The 15,172-nt window shown below is 40.2% G+C and overlaps 1 protein-coding gene and 1 long non-coding RNA gene across 40 annotated transcripts in view; both read right to left on the bottom strand.

Annotated features, from left to right (window-relative positions):
- LOC139079428 (uncharacterized) overlaps positions 1-6,345 on the bottom strand; it is a 55,948-nt gene extending 49,603 nt beyond the window's left edge. Inside the window, exon 1 of the long non-coding RNA XR_011533077.1 lies at positions 6,239-6,345. This is a non-coding gene — a long non-coding RNA (uncharacterized lncRNA). The remainder of the gene's footprint in view (positions 1-6,238) is intronic.
- The window catches only part of NRXN3 (neurexin 3), a 1,503,251-nt gene that overhangs the window by 1,211,460 nt on the left and 276,619 nt on the right, over positions 1-15,172 (bottom strand). The gene's annotated exons all lie outside the window — the stretch shown is intronic.

The following is a 15,172-nucleotide window of genomic DNA, read 5'->3' as shown; positions in this document are numbered from 1 at the left end:
AAATGTAAAAAAAAACCTGACCTGCCTTAAAGGCAATGGTAAGCTCCCCACCACTAGAGGTATTCAACTGGGCAGAACATGGGGGCATAGAAACAAGCACACAGCAGAGATGCTGTAGGAAAGATTCATACATTGGTAGAGCAACATAATGAGAGTAATAATAATATGTTTTATGACTCTTTGGTGCTTTCAGAATATTTTTCCCACATGATTTTGTTTTCAAAGCCAACCTGTGAAGTAAGTAGGATGAGTAGTCTGCTCAATGAGCAGAAGGTGAAATTGAGGCTCCGTTAAGCCAGATGTCTTGTCTGAAGCCAAACAGCCTTATCTGAAAGTGTAGGAATCCCCAGGAACTACAAACACAGAGCTCATGGGCATCTCAGAAACTGCTCTCCCTCCATCTCACTTCCCTGCCTCCCCTCAGACACGGCCTTGCCTGTTACTGCTACACTTTATCTGTAGCCTCCCACCCCGCCTGAATCCTTCCCTCTCAGCCTAATCCTGACTTCTGCTGGCTTGAGCTTCCAAAATCCCATTGTCTCACAAATCTCCTCACCTAATCCTGCATTTGTCTGTCAATGTAATTTGTTTACCAGGGGAAGGGGAGGGAAATACATTTCTTTCTGAGAAGAGATGAAGCCTCAGCCACAGCTTAGCTTGAGGCTTGACTCACAGGTTCAAGGAAAACGCTTGAAAATCACAAAACCAGAAGGGTGAAGGCCTTTAAGAAAGCGGTTACGCCTACAGAGAGCAATAAGCGAAACTATCCTCTGTGTGTCTCCCTAGGTGTGCACACTTTTCTATCACTCTCCGTAAGTTGTACATCCACAGGGCACACTCACATTAACCAGTCTGTCCCTATCTCAGAATTTGGGGAAAGGGAAAGGCCATTGCTAAGCACTTTGGCAAGAAGGACAATATTGGGTTCAGTTTCAAGAATATCTCATAGAAGCACAGGGGAGATGGATAGCCTGGCAGCAGCTAAGAGCTTCAGGTCCATAAACCAGATTGCCTGAGAGAGCAAGTCAGTTATTTTCTCATTCGTGGTTTCCAATGGCACCAACAAAGCTTGAGTCATCACAGTCCCTGGAGAGACATTTTCAGCCTAGGCATGCATTTGTGCTCATTAATGTTGGATGGTCCTCAGCTATCCACACCAAATCTCAACACCCAAGCCCTCCCTTTCCAGGGCCGCCATTCACTTTCTGCTCCTGTTTGCATTTATCTGACCTACTTGCTTCACCCTCTTGGATGGGGTTGGGCATTCTAAGAGAAGGAAATTCATGAGCTCTCTTTTTCAACCCATGGTAAGTGCAAGCTAAGCTAATTTCTCTCCTCTGTCTCTCTCTTGATCACTCTTTCTTGCTTCACCTTCCCTCCCTCCTCCTTCTGCCTCCTTCTCCTTCTTCTGCTATCTTAATTTCCTTCTCTCTCTCTTTCTCTCACTGTCTCTCTCTCTCATCTTTCTTTCTCCTCTTGTCTTCCCTCCTTTCCTGAAACTGACAAGACAGTTTTCCCTCAATTTCTGACTCTTTCTCACCCTACTCCCAACCCCTCTCTCCCTCCACAATTTGTTGGTGATACTAATGATGCTGCCCTCTAAAACACCAGAACAAGACAAAAGTTTACAGAGCCATGATTCTTTTTGCTCACCTTTTTGATTGTTATTGTAAGAGCAGTTTTCCAAATTAATTTCCTGTGTCTAAGATGTTATAAGTATACCCAAACGCAGGAACCCATCTGAATGAGTCTCCAGAATGCAGAGTTTTAGACCATGAAGATCAATTGTTGTTTTTTTTCTTTTGAAAGATACATCTCACCATGTGTCACCCTGTGAACGTGGGCCCCCAAAAATTCATATGTTGAAGCCCTAACCCCCAGTACTTCATAATGTGACTATATTTGGAGATACGGCCTTTAAAGAGGTGATTCAGTTAAAATGAGGCCTTTAGGATAGGCTGTAATCCAATATGACTGGTGTCCTTAATAGAAGAGGAAATTTGGAATCACAGAGAGACAAAAGGGATGCACACACAGGAAAGGCCATGGGAGGACACAGCAAGAAGGTGGCCATGTGCAAGCCAAGAATAGAGGCCTCAGAAGAAAGCATACCTGCTGACGTCTTGATCTTGGATTTCTAGCCTCCAGAACTGTGAGAAAATGAATCTCTGCTGTTTAAGCCACTCAAGTCTGTGGTATTTGTTATGGCAGCCCTAGCAAACTAATACATCTTGTGAAGTAAATAGGGTATTTGTGAAGTAAATAAAGGTATTTGCCTGTATTCTCTTGTATTTTGGAATTTGGACAAAAATTACCTCAGGTCTATCAAGTTATTATTCTTTAAGTTTAAGACTAAATCTTTTATAAGGACAAAAGGACAAAAAAAATCTACCAAGACAAGTAGCCCCTCGGCATCTTTCTTCCACTAGCATGGTCCAGAGATGAAGATATAACGCCAAGGCAGCCAGTGTTTCTGAACACCCAGGAAGCTGCCCTGGCCTGCCCAAGAGTTGGCATGACACAAGAACACTTGTGTAGCAAAAGGGATTGAAACTGATTTAATCACGCTCCAAAAATAGCAACCAGATTCCTCCTGAAGAAAAGAATTCCTTTGATAAGCTGAACAACAAAAATTTTAGAACTTTAGTAAGGAAAAATAAGTTTACATCATATGTCCTAAACGAGGCAATAGTGGACACAGTCAGAAGGTCAGCCAGACCATGGAAGTGATTGGAAAAGGAAGATTATCAAAACCCAACCTATGGGGACCAACAGACTTCAATTTGCTCTTAGGCACCTGTAGAAACTAGTCAGCCTATAGACTCTTGTGGGTCCCAGCCAAATTGTAAATTGCTTTTGAAGCCCCTTCACTAGGTCTGCATACAGAAGTCCTTCTGTTCAGTGGTTAAATGAAACAGAATCTGAATGGTCCATGAATGGCTCTTCACTTGACTATAACCAAAGCCCCACCCACTTTTATGAGCCTACTTGTATCCAGATAAATCCTTAATGCAGGTGATTAAGCCCTGACATCACCTTCTAACAGACAAGACCACAAAAGCTCACAGACATAGATGCACATAGAGTTTATGTGGTCGAGCTATCTCCAGTAAGTGAGGGAGGAAAAGGAAATAAATGATACAGAGATCATTTTCCTATCTCCTCTTAAGCCCATCCTCCCACCAGACAAGCCCAGACTCTCAGGAGCATCTCTTCCATCATGCCCGGAGGGCAGGGGGAGGCCATCGGGAAGCTTAACAAATCTACTCACATAAATGGACTCTGCTTTGCTCTGGCAAATGGTAGAGCCATTGTCCCCAAGTAAAAGTATCTCCACATTTGCCTCCTCCATTAACAGACCAAAGAAAAGGCAGAAGCAGAGACTAAATGGGGCAGAGTGTACACCTGCTCAGGCTACAAGTTGGCCCTCTTAAGAAGCAGCTCACAGACTTCCTGAGGGAGTTTGAGGCATCTCCTGCTAACACAATGCCCATAAGATGAACACTGAGGGGCCAGCCCAGTGGCGCAGCAGTTAAGTTCGCATATTCCGCTTCGGCGACCCCGGGTTCCCCAGTTCGGATCCCAGGTGCAGACCTATGCACTGCTTGTCAAACCACACTGTGGCAGGCGTCCCACATATAAAGTGGAGAGAGAAGGGCACAGATGTTAGCTCAGGGCCAGGCTTGCTCAGCAAAAAGAGGAGGATTGGCGGGAGATGTTAACTCAGGGCTAATCTTCCTAAAAAAACAAAACAAAGAAGAAGTACACTGAGCCATTCCAGGAATACATAATCTCCACCATCCACCTCCTGACTTGGACTTGAAGGAATAGGGACAAGGGGGGCTCAGAGAGGACATTCACCCAGACTTGTCCAAAGGACCCCTCAACATTTACCCTTTAAAATTGATTTTATTATGGCAATGTTCAGGCATTCACAAGAGTAGTAAGAATCACCACAAGCCTATTTCTCAGCTTCAGCAATTATTATCATGGTGGTTTCATCTAACTCCTGCTTTTTGTTGTTCTGTAGTATATTTAAGAAAATACCAAACGTGATAAAATTTAGTCTTTTAGTATTACTTCCAAATGAGTCTGCATATAGGGGCACCACTAACGAGGATACAAAAAGATATAAAATGTCAACAAATAATTCTAAACTGGAGTTCCATTCCCAAGCCACCTGCCTAAAGTGTCCTATGAATTAATATCATTTCTAAATTCAGTGATTCATATTTTGTGACTATACTACATTGGGTTTTTGTGTTTACAGCAAATAACTCCTTAAATGTTAACATCTAAAGCTTACTGTAATTATGCTTTTGCATTTTTTCATTTTACCAATGTGCCAAGAACTTTAAAGCAGAGAATGAAAAAAAAAGGAAGAAAGGAACAGAAAGTAAAGAAAGTGGTCAAGGGCTCTCTGAACCTCTGAAACTTGCTGTTCCCAAAGAAAAATTCAATATGGATTAAATTCAGTGGAATGAAACTGATGCTGGCAACAAATTGTTGAGTGTTTACTACATGTGAAGCCCCATGCCATGCCCTTGAGGAGAAGAATCCCTGAATGTGGAGTATGGCTTATTCATCTCTGTCGACCCCACAGTGCATTATACACAGGAAGTACCCAGTCAATGTTTGTTGGACTTATATGAAGACATTTCGAAAGACACATAGCCTGAGGCAGATATGAAAAAGTAGAGAGGGGTAGAGATTAATTATTGACAGTCCAAGGGTAAACCTTGGCTATGGGGGAGAGGGAACAACTTATTTTGAGTAAGTATTCTCTTTTCTTTCCTCCAGGTAGCTTACTATCTTCTTGCATCATTTTGCAGTGCCCTAACCAGGGGACACATAGCAATTGCTTCTTTTTGGTGTGTTTTCATTAATCGAATAAGTAGATATGGAGTTCTTTTATTTATATTCTAGAAGTATGCCATCACCAGCTGGCCCCATCTCTCCTGAAGGCAGGGCTCCCTTTGGGAACGTCAGGCTATAATACTGTAGCCCTGAGACTCTGTGGTGGGAGAGTGTTGGCCCAGAGGAATGGAGAGGCAGGACAAAGAATGAGGCAAGGGAAGAGTTAATGCATTATAGGGGTGACTGAGTCCATCCCAAAGCACTGTGACAGTACAGTTCATTTTCTATACCATTCCATTTCTTCTGCACTAATTCACAGTCATTATCATATCCGGACAAGCACCCCATGCTTCATTTACTGACGTTAATTAATTCCCCACCCCCTGCTTTTTATCTTCTTTTAAAAGAGTGAGAGGGGAAATATCCCATTCTCCAAGGGAAAAAATGCAGGTTTAATAGTGATCAGCAGCTGGCTCTCTCTAGTGCAGATGAAAAAAGAGAAGCACACACCGGCTCATTGGTGTGCTTGCTGAACCATGGCCGTGACTATACCTTTCACCTTATGTCACTGCTCTCAACTCACACCCCCACTCCCAGCTTCTTCCCATCTTCAAGCTCAATGTTCCGATACCACCCGGATACCACCCCCTTACATGCAATGATTTACAAAGAGTGGTTATGGGGAGTGAATGGCCAACCTCGGACACATCTCCCCTCACTAAAGGGAGATATCCAGTCATGACACAGAGGAAAGTAATAAATGTATTAAGAGGATTAGCTGGATAACAGCCAAAGAAGCACAACTTGTACTGTCTGGCTCAGCCAATGAAACCCACAACTTCACCGCACAAACTAAAAGCCCCAACTTGGCACATCTCTGAACGTCCTGCCAAAACTCGCAAAAGGGTAGACCAAAGGGCTGAAGAAGCGAGTTAAATTGAAATACCTAAGTCTTCCCATCAGAAACACTCTTCTATGAAGGTGTGTGTATTTCTCCCATCATTTACTGTATAACTGAATTACATAATTCCCCAACTATATTATTTATTATCATCTATTATTAAACTCTGTAGCACTAATGTATTATTCAGCAGTTGTATTAACACTCTGTATCCCTGGCATTCTACCTGTGTTAATAATTTTGCCTAGCGAATTAAAAAAGAAATGGATTTTCATAATGGCTTTTTTGGGGGAGGTGAGGATTGTCAAAGAGTATGCTTAGTTGATGTTAAAGAATGACTTGGCCTTTTCTCAAAAGAAGGCTCACACTGGAAAATCCACTCAGCAATTTAACTAACAGAAGTCATGAGCTAAAACTGCCATTATTTAGTTTACATCTTTGACAAGCCATACTTCTCTGGTCTTTGATTTACCCACTTACAAAATTAAACTGTTGGATGAGATGAACTCTGGGGTCCCTTTTCAAAGCTCTAGAGTTCTGTCTTCCTAGAATTTAGCCAGTGAGTTCCACATCCTCCTCTCTCACTCAGAATTCTCAAGGCTAGAGAACATGGAGCATTCTGAGTTCTAATCCTTCCTGAATTTTCTTAATTTCTCCATCCCATTAGAAAGGAGGCAAAACTTTGGTTATCTCTCACCTGTACAGCACGGATCAGAATCCCCCTTTGTGTGAATTAAATACCTTGGTAGAATTTTTTAAAAGGTACAACCAAGAGCCAAGTTCTTGGAAAATAGAGAACATGGTTTAAATAGCAAAGATTATTAATTGATAAGTTAGATTCTCTCTTGGATTCACCAATGACATGCAGTTGGCAGAAAGCTCTAGCCCATCCTTTCCATAACTGCTAAATCTCCATGCTGAAGGCAACAAGAAAACCTCAGCTCTGACGTGGAACCAACTTCTAGAAACATGAACTATAAAGGAATTTGAGTCACTAATTTATTCCCAACAAGTTTAGCAGCAGGTCAGCTGTAAATGTAACTTTCCTAGTAAAGATTCAGACAGAATCACATAGAAGGCGTTCTAGATACATTCAAATTTCTTTTGCTTAAGCCAAAGTCTGGACGTGATCATTTTTATGATTATTAGTTCACCGCCTCTTAGTGAGCTCACTCTTCCTTAGGTTCACTGAAAATGTCCTTGGTAACAGAGACAGTAAAATAGGACTTAGCACATTAAGAACTTAAAAAAGTAAATAAACCTATGGGGAAATGAGAAGGGGTCTAAGAGGCTGGGGGTGGAGGCAGGGAGGTGGGTGATAGAACACATCAAAGAGGGACAAAGACCCAAATGACCTAGAAAAGGAGAGTAAGGTACCGTGTAAATCAGAATAACAATCTAGACTGATTAGGAACCAATGCAAAGCATGAGAAGTGACATTAAAAGGAGTGAAGGGGCCATGGTGACTAATTATCAAGCTTGTCACTCTAAGTCTTGTCTCTTTTAAAAGTTAAGAAAATTCATTCACATTCTCTCAAGGTTATCCACCGGAACAAATCCAGAAGGTCACTACGCTTGTAGTCGTTATTGTCTATTCTTTTTGTCAAAATAGAAAGAACAAGTCTAAAAATATGACCAATCAAATCAGTAAGGTCTAAAGTCATTGTTGGAGCACATGGAACAAGTACTAAAGAATATAATAGAGTCTTAAATCAGTCCATCAGTCAACCCATTGACAGGTATTTATTGAAGGCTTAGACTGTGCTATGTCCTGATTGCAATTCAAGAAGCTTGAGAGAGAGGGGAAGATTGAGCCCCAGTTATTTCATTATCTCCTTATGTGGACTCAAACAAAACATGCGATCTAGTTTGACAATATTTATTAAGCTTCTGTTATGAGATAGGCACAGCCCTGTGTATATAGGAGAGCCAAGAATTAGCAAAGTTCATTTTCTGCCTCAATGAGGTAGATCATGGGAATGATAGGCAAGTTTACAAATAACAGTTAGACAAAGCATGTACAATAACTGTGAATAGCCTCAGCTTCCTGATCTATAAAATGGAAACAATACCAATTAACAAGAGTATACTAGCTGTTTGAACTTTTGAGTTTGGGAAAAGAAACAGTAGTCCGCTGATATAATAGATCCAAAGTTCTGGATTTGTGGGAGACGGACAAAGCTCTTTGGTCAAAACTCAAAACTTTTTATTAGGAATTTACAATATGTGGTTTCTCTGTTTCATGGAGCTTAACCTAATCTTAGATTTAATCCTTGATACAAGAAATCACTTTATCATCTTCTTTACTTGATATATCTTACTCAAGTGATTCAGGCTCTAGGGAAAAAATGGGTGCGGGAGATACCTTAAAAAGTAAAGAGAAGCTCGAGAAACAAATATTTCCTAAAAGAATACTGTAATGTAAAAGGAAGAGTCTTGAGTTCAGGGGTGAGATGAGCAAAATATCAGATGTCTCGGAAGGCCCTAGGAAGAAATCCCCCTTCTGTTGGTGGCAGCAACCTGAACTGAACATTCCTACAGTTTTTCTCCATGGAAAAGTCTCCAGTATTCTTCTTGCTGTGAAGACAGACATCTTGAAGGTTACTGTCTCTGTGTGACTATTTTCTCTCCCTCACATTGCCACTTCTCTAGCTATTTTCCTCACTCTTCCCTTTATCCACCTTAAAACCTGATCACTCCAGTTCATTCTCTATGATATCTCTTGGCTCTCTCTCTTCTTTGTGGGTGTGTGTGCGCACATGTCTATATTTTAACAAAATAACTACCTTAGTCTTTGGGAACCACCCTTACCCACCTCCCCATAAGGACTTATATGGAACCTGTTTGTGTCCACACTCTGCTTTTTGTCCCAGTTCAGATTTGGCAATTCCACTTTAGCACTAGCCTCAACAGGAGAACCAAAAATACAAAGATAGAGAGAACAGTTTTAACTAACTAAACTCTCAACTTCTTGTTACAGGTTGAACCCAACCCAGAGTGGAAGAAGCATGTAAAGAATACACATCACTTCTCCTCCTGTCTGTGCAATTCAGAACACATTGCAATCCTCCATTTTGATGGTTAAAACCCTCAGACTTTGTCTGGGCTTTGCCACTATGGTGGGTTTCCATGACAACAGATGAGCCAACCACAAAAGACCTTGCTGCCACACCTTAATCATCAACACAATCAATAAAAGTTCCTCCTCCACCAGCTCTTTCCTTCCTTCTGACTGGGGGATGATTCTTCAGTGAAAGCTAATATTTTAGCAGGTGAAGATAAAGGAAGTCTGAAACGTGAAAGAAAAAGACATAATCCTATCACGTCTATTGTGAGCTAAAACAGTTGAGAGTTAACTTGGTAAGAATGGCCAGCCATATTGTAAAGCAGTTAAGATTCATTTTTCACAGGTTTTCCTTGCACGGAGACTCTTAATAACAAAATATTGATTGTTGTATAATTTTCTCCCAGGCTAGTCTCCCTCTCACCTGTGAATGCTGAGTTTTGCTTTATTTGCTTCTACTAACCTTGCACTCACAAACCAAGATGTCATGGAGGACTTGTGTAGGTTTTTCTTCTTCTGGCCTGCTAACCTTCTGCCACTACCACACACTCCTGAGGAGAGACCATAGATTGACATGGTCCCCAGTGACCTTCTTTCCCTTCCTGCCCACTGAAATGGCCACAAAGTTCACCAAGGAAAAACAGCCCAGAGTGGAGATGGAACATGGACTGGTGTGGGGAGGGATTGGGCAAGAGAACAGAGAACTATGAGGGAAAAAAAGGAAGAAAAATAAGATGGTGCAGTCAAGGCAATAAAGGGGGAAAAATCCAGTTAAGTCCAAAATTGACTGGTCCTCATTTTAACCATGTGTCTCCTCCATTTGCTTTATAAAAGGAAGAATAGTATAAGAAAGAGATGAAAAAGCAAAGCTACACAATGTCTAAATCAGAGTGAAAGAAACAAGTGGGGGAATAATATTGCCCACCTAAAGAATATATCCTGAGAATTAACATTTTAGCTGACACTTATATTTAGTTCTTAGGACACTGACTTACAGGAAATGAAAAAATAGTCAATATATAGCAAATTCTTTATTAGCCACTCAGGTCAACTATGAAAACAATTTTTCTCCTTCATAGTCCCTAACCCATATTTCTTAAAATGAGTTTCCGGGACCTACTGTATCAGAATCACTTATTTTTGTTAAATAGAAATTCCTCAGTGCTATGCAGGATTAAAACTCTTTGGAGCTGTGATTTGGGAGTCTAACTTTTAGCAAGTAGCCCTGGTCATTCTAACAGCCTCTAAAATTTGAGAGATGCTCTTCCATCCTTTACACTACCCGTGTGGAGTGCAATTACCTAAGTATGTTGAACTTGCAAAGCATGCTTTTAGAAGTTGCTTCCAAAACATCTCACATACAGCTAGGATTGCTCCCACTGCATGAACAGATGGGTCTGTTATTGTGCCATAATCCCCATAATAAAGCCTTTTCCTGCAGGTTTTATCTGTTACTACCTCAGAGTATCTAATACAATTCAGTCTACAGAGTTTTTCCCATTAAAAAAATAGCATAAAATAATTACCAAAATCCTCATATGGTCACACATACAATTTATGTAAAAATAATATTTGGAGCAAGATACAAAAGAAACAAAACTATTAAGTTGCACATTAGTTCACAAGTGATAGAGTCCAAAATAAAAACCTGGAAATCTCCTTTAAAATTACAGATCCTCAGGCATTCTAATTCAGTGGGTTGAGGAAGGTACTCAGAATCCACATTTTAACAGGTAAGTTCAAAGGCCAAACTTTAGGAAATGCTTAGTATAACCTGGACTGGCTTGAATCAGTATTTCTCAAAGTGTGGTCCCCAGACCAGCAGCATCAGCATCACCTGTGGACATTTGAAAGCTACAAATTCTTGGGTCCCATCCAAGAGCTAATGAATCAGATGGTGGTATCCAGCAGTCTGCGGTTTAACAAGCTGTTTGGGTGCAATTCATTTAAATCAGCCCTTAGAGCAGTGGTTCTCAAGTTTGCTGAACATTAGAATGACCGGGAGAGCTTTAGAAAATCCAGTGCCCAGACCACTTTTCAGACCAATGATATCCCTGGAGTGGTGGGAGGGGCTGGGCATCAGTAATTTTAAAGCTGCCCAGGGGATCCTAATGTTTAGCCAAGGTTGAAAACCACTGACTTAGAGCCATACTACTTTCCTCACTCATGAACACTGGAATCGTCACACCCCTAACTCACCTACTGCAACACACTGTTTGTCATCAAAAAATTATTTACCATTATTTTGGTTTCTCTAACTGGTTTTGATCACTTCAACCTCTCTGATGTCAGTAGTATGACAATGCTTGCATCTCTGCATAGAGCTTGAGAAAGGAAGGGGAAAAGAGGTGCATCTAATTTGTCGTTGGATTGAGTTACTTACCTAAAATGATTTGAAAGTAGAGAGGGCTGAATTTCTAAAACGTGTCTTCAGCTACAAGCTTCCTACCTCTAGATGAGAAATACACATAATGGAGGGAGAAAAGCTTCCCTGGGTCTTCTTTCTCCAATCTGCCATCAACCCCATGATTATATCCTCCATCAACCTGGGTGAGTGGGCTGGGAGTCGCTTACCTTCTTTAAATTGCCCCATTTGTGTCAAGGTTACTTTGTACAAAACGATAAGCATTACCCATTAATTCTCTTCTGTACCTCCTACATTTTCCCCCAAGCCTAGGCTCTTAGAAAGGCTTTCTCTTTCTCCCTTCTGATTCCTTTAAAAAAGACTTTTAAAACATAGTTACCCTGTGGGTTTGTCATGCTTTTCCATCCTCTAATTTGTGAGCCGACAGACAGCTAATCATTATTATAATAAAAACGAGTTATTACCATTACAGTAAAAAGAAAATGATGCCAAATTCTGTATTTCCCTCCAGGCCAAGTTAAATGCCTCCTCTTCCATGAAGCATTCCATGTCAGCCCCTCACAAGATTAATGACATTCCTTTCTGTTGATTTTTGTAATTATTTGTGTCTCTGTACACTACCTAGTGCTTAAGTGTATAATGGTGAGTACTGTTTTCGAGTTGTGTAATGTAACACCAGACTTTTCTTTCCAGCTCCCTGGTAAACTTCCCAAGGGCAGATACCCTACCTTCTAGTTCTTTTATATCCCTCATATCCACAGCAAAGTTCTGGGCAAAAAGCACAGGGCAGAAATTCAGTAAACATTTGACTATCATTATACCTATTTTATAGAACATAAAAAACATTTAACCATTATTCTGGCTTCTCAAAAACAGTCTCCAAGTTGGAAAGCAAAACTAAGATCAGCATCCTGTCTCTAATTTCAGTAACTAAGATGAGCTTAATTCTTACAGATCAGAAAGCATATTGGCTCAACTGTGTCTGTGTGAGTGTAAGAGAAGAGTCTGTCTCCCAACCCTAATGCTTTTAATGCAATTCCTCGGAACTTTGATGAAAATTAAATACATTTTAGTTTTTGTAACTCAATCTTTGCTCTTATTATTGCCTTCAAGTCTCTGCTTTTGTCCTTTTTAATTATTAGAATTTAAGAGCTATTTCTCAGCTATATTTAAACATTTTTATCATAGAAACCATTACAAATCTTGAAATTCAATTTTAATAATTGAAAAGACATTTGTTCCTTATGGGGAGCATTTGCATTTTAAATCTTGTCAGGGCTGTGGTAGTGTAGAATTTCAAAGCTGATTTGAATTGGTCATGAAACATTAAATTTTCATTCTAAAAACAATACTCTATTTCGAGAAATTGTGCTTCCTCTTTAGAGAAGCATAAGGTTTAGTGATTCATAATGTGAAAGTTACTAAGAGTATTTTAGAGAATAAATATACATTACCTTCAAATATACAGTAAACTTACATTAAAGATTTTCATTGCATTTTCAGCATATAAGTCAATTTCTATGCACACACAATCTATCCCATTGAGCTTCACATATATTTCTGTAACCAGTGTAAATAGAAAGGTACTTTAGAGATGTGTGAAATGTAGAGGATGAGTGAGCAGAATCTCTTGTATGTTTAACTGGGGAAAAGAGGACCCAATAGTATGGGAAATGATTGTCTAGACGGCACAGGAAAAGCAATAGAGAAAAGATAAAAATGGTGAAAATCTACAAAAGGAATGTTCCTCTCTCCAAAGACACAAAGAGGATTTGAGTGATGCATGTACCTTAGATGGAGAGTAGACCATGGTACAAAAAGTACTCTTTGGAAAGGAGTTAAAGAGATGGCAGCACCCAGCAATAGGAAGTGGAGACAACTGAGGGCTGAGGGCACCTCCCTGGCTGCTCCAAAGTTCAGGTGGCTGGGAACCTATCCACAGAAAAAGTACACCCTAAGATCTCAAATACCAGCCAAGAAAAGAAACCTTGTTTCTAAAGTGTTATGGAAGATAAATGGACCTGCAGTCTAATATTAACTGAGAATTCCCAGGTACTACCTGAGTCAACACACTTAATAAGTGGCACATTGCTATACAATATTTGTGTTAATTATACTATTTAATAAAATGTTGTTATAATAATGCTTGCCCTGCATTTTGGATTTTCTCAGGGGTGCTGGGGAAAGGAGAACTAATTACAGGAAGAAATTCATATTACAAATTGATCAATGCAAATGTTATACCCGTCTCTGATGGAAGAACTAAGCAATATACAACTGGAAAGAAAAATAGTTTTCTAGGAGTTATATTGGCTCTCAAATTCATATCTATGGAAGAAGATTGTTTTTCTCCTTAATTACTCTAACCAGGCTCCCAATCCCCCCAGGCTTATAAAGCCACACTGGCCTTATCCCTATTCCCAGATTTCTGAGCCCAGGGCCTTTGCCCTGGTTCCCTCCCAACTTGGCCCAGAATGCTTTCTGCATATCTGGCTCCTCCTTGTTATTCAGATTTCAGTTTAAATATTAGGAATTCCCTCAACTAAACTTAATTAGCCTTCTCAGTCACTTTAACAGTACTCCTTATCATAATTCTCCGGGTATTACTATCTCATATGTTTCTTGTGTGTCTTTGATTGTTTATGGTCTTTTTCCCAGCCTAAAAAAAGAAAAGAACCACAAAATCAGGAAATTTGTCTTGTCTTACCATTGTATCTCTATTGCCCAGAACTGTGTGTGGCATATAGTAGGTACTCAATAAATATTAGTTGAATTTGTTATAATTATTATCATAATCCTTATAATAACAACTATTGTCATTGTCATTATTATATCAAAGCAGCCTACTTTGGAATATTTACTCTAACTTTAGTATCTATTCCCTTCACCTGCTTTCTTTTCCTTACTGGCACTAATCACTATGTGTCATTGCATTATGTATTTATTTATTCAATATCTATCTCTTTTGCTAAAATGTAAGCTTGTCCATTTGGTTTACCTTAATATCCCTGGCACCTAGAACAGATTCTGGCACATGGTAGTAGCTCAATAAATTATTGCTGCTTTACTGTCTGCCATTGAGTGTCTTCTTGACCATGTTGTTGGCTCTGTGTCTGCCACACTGGCATGCCCAGATGTTCTTGGCTGACGGAAACAGAGGTGTTCAGTATGGCTGAAATAGTCTTTGTTTGCCCTGTCCTTCATCAGCAGGAATTTGTAGGCTTTAGCTGTGCTCTATTCAACTCTTCAGCTCTTATTCTAATTTCACTCTCCAAAGTCACAAGCCTAGAGACAGTCATTAATGCCATGACTGTTTCACTATCACTACCCACCTTGAGACACTTGGAAGAGAGAAGAAGGAAGTGAGAGGAGAGCTTGGCAATACTCCAGAGTCATAAAGCAGTCACCACAACATGCAACATGCTCTGGGTGAGATGGATTAATTCCCATCCAGAATTCCTGGCCACCTCAAATGAACTTCCTCCTGTGTAATAACACACCTATTGCAAGCCTGCTGCAAGTAGGGCACTACACTAGCCTCTAGGGGAGCTGCAAAATTAAACCTTGTATAGATCTTACCTCTGACAACTTAGTATCCAGGAGGAGAGTAAATATCTATGAAAATAATGCTAATAAAATGCTCTTCCACACCTGCCCAGATCTCACTGTACCCCTCATGCATGTCAGCAGTTCAGCTGGTGTCATCCATGCAAACTCTATAAAACAGCCCCTTTCACTCTATATATTAAATTCTTGCTGCTGGGGATTAAACAGATATGAGGTCACTATACTGCAGTTAAATTAGGTCATGCCTAGGATAGTGTATCTCAGAGTGTGGTCCCCAGATCACGTATATTGAAACTGCCTGGGGTATTCTAGACCCACTGAATCAGAATCCTAGGGGCAGGCTTGAAGATCTGCATTTTTCAACACTCCCCAAGTGATTCTTCTGGATACTAACATTTGAGAACCATTGGACTATGAT

This window comes from Equus przewalskii, chromosome 25, assembly GCF_037783145.1.
Source record: "Equus przewalskii isolate Varuska chromosome 25, EquPr2, whole genome shotgun sequence".
In the NCBI taxonomy this organism is placed as follows: Eukaryota; Metazoa; Chordata; class Mammalia; order Perissodactyla; family Equidae; genus Equus; species Equus przewalskii.
This window is presented reverse-complemented; position numbering and strand designations above follow the sequence as displayed.